Raw genomic sequence first — 7,852 nt, 5'->3', positions numbered from 1 at the left:
ATCTAATGTCACTTCCAAAATATTATATTCCTCGATCTACTTCCACGTGCTTACATTTTATGACCAACTGTGTTTATTTAGAAAAATGATGAAGGCCAACAAATTATAGAAAAAATTGTTAACTGACGGTTGGATCAACCCAGGTTAACCATTGGATCAATTGGTTCTGGCCCTATCAGGCCATTTGACTTTGAGGTTGGCCCCTATGACCCACTAGCCTTACTTTTCAGGTCGTGTCAACTATCCAATGGGTCGACCTGACCCATTTCCACCCCTACTCAATGCCCACTTCCATCCCGACCCACGGGAATAGACCGGGTGAGCGGAATAGACCGGGTGAGCCCGCTAGGTAGTTCACCCAACACATAAAAGCAAGACTAGTGGGTCATAGAGACCGGCTGTTGACCCGGTAACATGTGTTTGCATTATATAACAATCCTTTTTTTCAATTTGTTGATGTACTATATTTTTTCGAATAAGCACAGTTATTAGCTTGTATTCCCTCCGTCCAAAAAGACCATTGTTCTAGCTTTGAATCCGGACAAGCTATTATGCATTACCAAGTCAATTTGCAAGATAACGGGACCATTGCACAACAAGATTCACTGCTTACAAACAAACAAAAAAATCATTTACACACGCTTCCACCAGAATCATGATGACCATGAAGTTACAAAATTACAGCAGCCCGATTGATCTAAAGAAAGAAACCAAAGAAGCTAAGGGACGATGAAGGGGATGACCATTGACAAGAATCCATCATATGTAAGAGTGGCCGAGCCAGTGTAGCGGGTATCCTTCTCCTTGAATTTCTCAGTTAAACCCTGCACACAACGAGCACGTAAAATAAAATGAATATATATCAGTAACTACAACTTGTAATCCTTGATTCACTCCATAGGCTGTAGTATCCAAGCAACAAAACTAACATACCTTCACAATCATCCCACATCTACAAAGAGCAGAAAGATATACCAAGTCAGGTCACATGTGCTCAGCCACTGAAATGTGGATAAGAATAGAAAGGTTATTTTTCACAACAAATTACTTACTCCACAAAGTTGTCAAAGTCTAGCGCGCCATTGCTAGGCACACCATTGTTGTAATTCGCTATAAGAAGCTCGATGACAGAAGGTGGAACGGCATATCCAAGGCTACGAAGAGCTTCGGTCAACTCACGGGAGTCGATTTTGCCACTCCGATCCCTATCGTATCTGTCGAAAATTCCCTAGATGGTGCCATGGAGAAAAATCAATAAGCAGATCACCAATTCTGAATCACAGCATATAGACGATACTTCAAATTCCAAAATAAACATGTCAACAACAATAATGCTAGTTCGCCTTTTGACTTCTTTCATCATTACATTACACATGATTTGAGCAGCAGCTGTGCCATACACAGAAACATGGCCTCCACTCAAATCATGCATAAGATTCTTGCATAATGAAAGACAAGTTGATAACCAATGGTACTTTTTGTATACATAATTTGTTATTGTGTGCGGCTTGGATGCAAAAACAGTGTTATGCATCACAAATTGGACCAGTGGCACAACAAGAATGTAGCAATTGTGCATTGTGTTTGTAATTGTAACTGAACTGAGAAATCCTGCAATACTCACCCGCCATTGCCCAAGGCAATTCCAGAGAGATACAAACTGTGTTGGCCCTGCAACGTGGAAGCAGCATGGGGTCAGTAGCTTGTATATACCATTCTGACACGGAAAATGTTATAGCTGCTTTGAAGAAAATAAGTACATGCAACAAAGGTCCTGAATAAAGAGAGGAGATGAATGCTATTTTTTCCCCGGAAGAGAGATGAATGGTACTAAAAAGTTGTTAACCGGCACACGCGCAGAAGGATGGTAATCAGAAGCTTTACAGAAACAGAAAGAACAATTCCCCTAAAATAGTAAGGATGGCGTACAGCACCAACTGCTACTTCGTTACCATCACTGAGCATTCATACTATCTGAGAAGCAGCAGCAATACAAGCAACTAGCACCGTGCGATTTCAGGTTTGAGCAGGTAATGAGCTTAGGGGGTGTTTGTTGGTTTAGTCGCTCCTAAAATTCATGTCACATTGAATATTTAGATACTAATAAAGAATATTAAATATAGATTAATTACAAAACAAATTACATAGATGGAGGCTAATTTGCAAGACGAATTTTTTAAGCCTAATTAATCCGTCATTAGCACATGGTTACTGTAGCACCACGTTGTCAAATCATGGACTAATTAGGCTTAAAAGATTCGTCTCGTAAATTAGGCGCAAGTTGTGCAATTAGTTTCGTAATTAGTCTATATTTAATACTCCATGCGTATATCAAACATTCGATGTGACACAAATTCTAGGAGGTCCTGTGCAAACCAAATAGACCCTTAATCTTTATATCCAAATTGAAGTTGCACGCTGAAGAGAACGATTAGAAATGAAACAATTGAGCTAGCACTGTGCAATCAGAAGTGGCAGGCACTATTGGGAATCTGAACCTTAACTATTATATTGTTGCGGCAACAGAGTTTGCAGAGGCGAATTAAATCCTTGATGCAGCATGCAAGAAGAAAGAGAGGAGCGATTCAGGAGCAGGGCCGGGCGTTAGTTACCCATCCGTGAGGGCGTGGAGGAGGAGGGGTCGTTGAAGAGGAACATGAGGAGGCGGACGGTGCGGATGCTGAAGCGGTGGTAGGCGGAGGAGAGCGCCCCCTGCAGCTCGCGCTCGTCGATGGCGCCGCTGCAGTCGCGGTCGGCGGCGCGGAAGGCGCGCTCGACGTCCGGGTGCGTCCCCGGCGGGAACGCGACGGGGACGAAGCCGTAGCCGCCGGAGCCGAATCCGCCCGCCGCCACCTGCGGGGGCGGCGGAGGGTAGGCGGCGGGCGGGTACCCGCCGTAGGGAGGACGAGGAGGGCGGGGCGGCTGTGGTGGTGGCGGGCATGTGCGGCGCCGGCGGGGCTGAGGGCGGTGGCCTTGGCTATACCCGCCGCCGCCGCCGTAGCTGTAGCTGTGGCCGTAGCGGTTGTAGTCGGCCATGCTACGGGGCGGTGGAGAGGGGGGAGAGCGAGGTGGCGTGGCGACTTCCTCCCACCTTGTTCGTGCTGGGCCTGTCGAGGGCGGCTGGTGGGTGGGACGGGTGCCGAGCAACAGAAACCGGGCCTGGCCAGCTAAAAAAAATGCTCTGCTGGTGGTTCAGGAACGGAGGAGGAACTCAGGAGCAGATGCTGCTCATGCGGTGTGATCTTGTATATATTCTCATGCCCTGCGCGTGTCATGGAACCGACGTGAAGTTTCTGATCCCGAGACTTCAAGACGACCGCGCGGAGGAAGGACGAGGAAGAGGGGAAGAAGGAAAACACCATTCATCGTCATCTTGGCAGAGCGCGCAGGCGTGCGTGAGCGACTTGGCTAAGCAACCGCCCGTCGTACCGTACCCAACTGCCGGAACGGAACCTCTTTGTCATCTTCCACGCCGAGTCGAAGCGAGCGTACGGGCTAACGCGAACTGCTGCGAACAAGCGAGTGCGCCGCCATCGTCATCAGCCTCCACCAGAAGCAGTAGAAGGCTCGTGCTTTCCCGCGGCCGCCATATCCGATCCCTCCACCGTATTGGACAAGTAGGCCGCCTTTCATTTCCTATGCTGAAGTACCAGGACACTGCGAGTGGGATCGTGCGACTTCACCTTTTATTGGCTACTTTCCTAGAACAAAGTTCTTACCAGAGATAATTTGAGCAAGAGTAAATCTAGTATTGACAATGGCATTGCTTATTTTGAAGGAGGGAGAGAGGGTGAATCACCTGTTCTTTGAGTGTAACGTATATAAAACAGTCTTAGTTTTTGTAAGACTACGAAGGTTAAAGCCAAAGAGCCTCCAGTCCAACTGTTAGCGCGTCCCGACGACACCCTCATGTTCTGGGTTCGAGCTCCCGTGAGAGTGAATTTAGGAAGCACAGGTCTAAGAACCGGTGCAGGACGACGGTGCCGCTGTGTAAGGGTGGGGGCAGTGGTTCGGGGGTTTTTCTGGGCCTGCATGAGAATGTCTTCTTCTTAATGCAATGTCTGGAGGTGGTCATACCCTCAAGGTCCAGTTTTTTTTTTCCCAGAAGGTTAAAACGGCAGCGCCATAGGGCAGTTTAGGTAAAGGTTACAATTAAGAATTCAATGTGAGGTTAACTGGAAGAGGAAGCTTTTGAAGAGGTTTCAAACGGCGTCCACCATTGAGCGGATGGCGAGACATCAGGGGGTAGCCCTCCTAAAGTTGCAATGAGTATTTGTAACCCAAATATCCCACAAGTTGTTTCCAATAGAAGATGGGTTGGAATTTAACTTCACCTCATCAAGGATAATTAAAAAGGGATTTTAGTGCATAATATGCATACTCGTCAGCCTACAAATAATGTATATATTGTCAACCATACATTCATCCCACGCCTGCAATATGCATATCATCAGCCTACAAATAATGTATATATGTGGTGCAACCATACATTCATTCACGCTCCTGGTAAAAAGAAAACGCCCTGAAGCCCAACTTTCATTCAGTGACACTGCTCGACTAAATTGTGCCTCTGCCCATTTAAAACACCATAAAAATTGACCATTTATTCTGTTTAGTTAGTGCCATCTAGCCCAAATAAACGACTATTAACTAGTAGGTGATCACTGGTTACTGTTAAGTTTTAGAAGAAAAAAAACGATGCGGTGAACTGTTTCTCATATATCATGTTAACTTGTCTTTGTTTGCATTAAATTTATACATTACGATTTTTATCATCTATATCCATAATTTTGCAACGCTAGTCAGGACAAAAAATGGTGCTAACCGTGCCACGATCTACATCAGGACAACTATAATGAAATCTGAATACATCAGGCTGGAGTTTTTTTTTTTTTTGTTTTTGTCACAGGTCTAGATCTGTCCTGTAATACTCGAGCGTTTTTCGGGCCCATGCGCTCGGCTCGGCCTTGGATGCAGCAGGTTGCGATGACCCATCGCCGTCGGATATTATGCCAATAATCCGTGGACGGTGAGTTGGCGGGGCATCGGGGCCGACTGCCAAAAAGAAATCGAGTGGTGCCGTGCACACACTACTTTAAGGGTTTCTTCTCGACGAACAAATATTACTTTTCTATCACGACAAATCAGTATAAGGGGATATTTGGTACCACTTTTAAATTTTAGTCGATGTCCCATCAGATATCTGACACGCATGCAATAGATAAAATATAGACTAATTATAAATTAATTATACCAGTTTATAACTAATTACAAAACGAATCTTTAAGCTAATTAGTCCATAATTTGATAATGTGGTGCTACGAAGTAACATGGCTACTGACGGATTATAGGCTTAATAAATTCGTCTCATGAAGTTGCGAATTCTGTAATTTATTTTATTAGTATCCGAAACACCTATGCGACACCATTATATAAACATCCTAAAATTTTAGTTAATGGATCAAACACCCCAAGCCAAATTTTAAGGCCACATACCGTCGCTCGTGGGCCCTCTTAAGTTAGCGTTTGGTTGGGAGACAAGAGGGGGTGGATGGTCCCGACCCTAGTTCGTGGGATGGGATGAGGCATTTTTTGTTTGGTGACGAGAGATGGGACCAATCCATTTTTTGTTTGGTGTGGAGACCTCAAAAGTGGGATCTGCACTGACAATAGAAACCCATTGTAATTTTTCCTTTTTTTCTTTTTTCTTCCTCTCTCTCCCACTTATCCATCCATCCAACAAGCCGCTCACACCATCCACAACCCGCCTCCACCGCGAGATGCGCCAACGACGCGAGCTCGGCCACGCGCCTGGCCGCGAGCCCCGGGCCTCCTCATCGCGGCGCAGGGCCGGCCCCAGAGCTCGCGCGCCTGCCGGGGGCGGAGCTCGTCGGGCCGAGCACGATGGCGCCAGGGGCGGAGCTCGCCGGTGGGCGGGCACGTCGGCGCCAGGGGCGGAGCTCTGCTCCCATGGCCACGCGCGGTGCCTGTGGATCTCTGTCTCGCCGGTCTCCAACCTCCGAAGCTCGCCGGACCTCAGTCACCCATGGACCTCCACCCTGCGGCCTCCACCGCCCCGACCATGGCCTTCTCTCTTCTCTTCTCCGCGTCGCTCTTCTCCCGACAACGCGCGCCTGCGGCTTGGTCCCACCTGGGGCCGACCCGTCGTGAAATTTTGGGGACGGGGTCGCCCCGCATCTCACGCGAATATCGCGGGAGGACGTCCCGGCTCCACTTCGCCTCCGAACCAAAACGAGTTGGATCCCGGGGGACCATCCCACCTGGTCCTCCAACCAAACACACGGTTAGGTTAGCCCACATTTTGTGTGCCATATAAAGATCGCAATGCCCTGTGTGCCCCTGAAAAAGTTCAGTGGTCTTCAGCGCCACTACTTTAACTTTTTCGTGTCCTCCACGCCACTTCCGTCAGTTTAGGCTCTAACGCCGTCAAACTGCAGGTGCGAAAAGACAAAAATACCTTTAAGTCTAAATATGTTATTAATTTTTTTGAGCATCTTAACGACTTCAAATGAAAAAATTCAAAACTAGAAAGTTGTAGATCTCGTCGAGATCTATAATTTTCATATAAAAATTATTTTCATTTAATTCCGCAAAAAAAATAATATGATTTTTCTAAGATATATTAATCATATCAAATTATTTTTTTTGCGAAATTAAATGAAAATAATTTTTATATAAAAATTATAGATCTCGACGAGATTTACAACTTTCTAATTTTGGGTTTTTCATTTGAAGTCGTTAAGATGCTAAAAAAATTAATAACATATTTAGACTTAAGGGTATTTTCATCTTTTCGCACCTACAGTTAACGGCGTTAGAGCCCAAACTCACGGAAGTGGCATGGAGGACACGAAAAAGTTAAAGTAATAACGCTAAGACCGCTAAACTTTTCTAGAAACATATATGGTATTACGATCTTTTATAATGACACGCGGGGAATTCCCTTCATCCAATGGCTGGCTGCTCTATGAATTACCGTTGGCGACCGGGCCCATCATCCACTCCGCTGGCAGAAGCCAGGAGCAGCAGCGGACCAGCAGTGCAGCAGGTACACCAATCGCTTCGTCACCGCGTCTCGCCGCGTAGGCGCCACAAAAACTCCAACGCCGTACGGCCCGGGGTCGCCGTCGCCGTCGCCGTCGAGTCCATCCATGGCTCCGCCCGCCGCCCCCACCGCGCTGCACCACCGCACGCCCCTCCTCCTCCCCCGCCGCGCCACCGCGCGCGCCGCCAGGGCCGCTTCGCTCGCCGTCAGGGCGGCCCAGCCGACACCACCGCTGCCTCCGCTCCACCTCCGCCCCCGAGCCGCCGGCGCCGGAGTTCAAGCCGCCGCCAGGGTTCAAGGTGCCCGAGCCCAAGAGGTTCGAGGTCAAGCCCGGCCAGCAGAACAGCGTCCTCGGCGCCTCGCTCGCCATCCCCCTCCGCCTCAGCACCGGCGTCTTCGTCCTCGGGTACGCACCGTACCGCGCCTTCTCTCGCCATCCGCGCGTCTACCTCGCCTACGGGCTACAGCCAGCCTACACCTGCTTACCTGCACGTGTTACTTCAATTTGCAGGTACTCGCCATCACTTGTTTCTCCATCAGAGATACCATCAGACCAATACGCACTGGAATTCGAGGTGAATCTATTCACATTTCTTTCATTTTAGCTATTATACCATATCATGGAAATCACACGGAGTCGCACAATACGATGCAGTTTGTGAAAATCACAAGAGGCCCACTCATTAAGTAGTTATTAGAACAGTACGCAACTGCAAACATATGTTTCTTGTTGTAGCTTGGAAGGTGAAGGAGGAATCAAAAATAGGACAGTGCAAACGACCAGAA

The 7,852-nt window shown here is 47.7% G+C and overlaps 2 pseudogenes; one reads left to right on the top strand and one right to left on the bottom strand.

Annotated features, from left to right (window-relative positions):
* Positions 1-549: 549 nt before the first annotated feature.
* Positions 550-3,036, bottom strand: LOC136535095 (calcium-binding protein CBP-like; annotated as a pseudogene).
* Positions 3,037-7,008: 3,972 nt separating this feature from the next.
* On the top strand, positions 7,009-7,641 carry LOC136535094 (uncharacterized; annotated as a pseudogene).
* The last annotated feature ends 211 nt before the right edge of the window (positions 7,642-7,852 follow it).

This window comes from Miscanthus floridulus, unplaced genomic scaffold (genome assembly GCF_019320115.1).
Source record: "Miscanthus floridulus cultivar M001 unplaced genomic scaffold, ASM1932011v1 os_2527, whole genome shotgun sequence".
NCBI classification, from domain to species: Eukaryota; Viridiplantae; Streptophyta; class Magnoliopsida; order Poales; family Poaceae; genus Miscanthus; species Miscanthus floridulus.
This window is presented reverse-complemented; position numbering and strand designations above follow the sequence as displayed.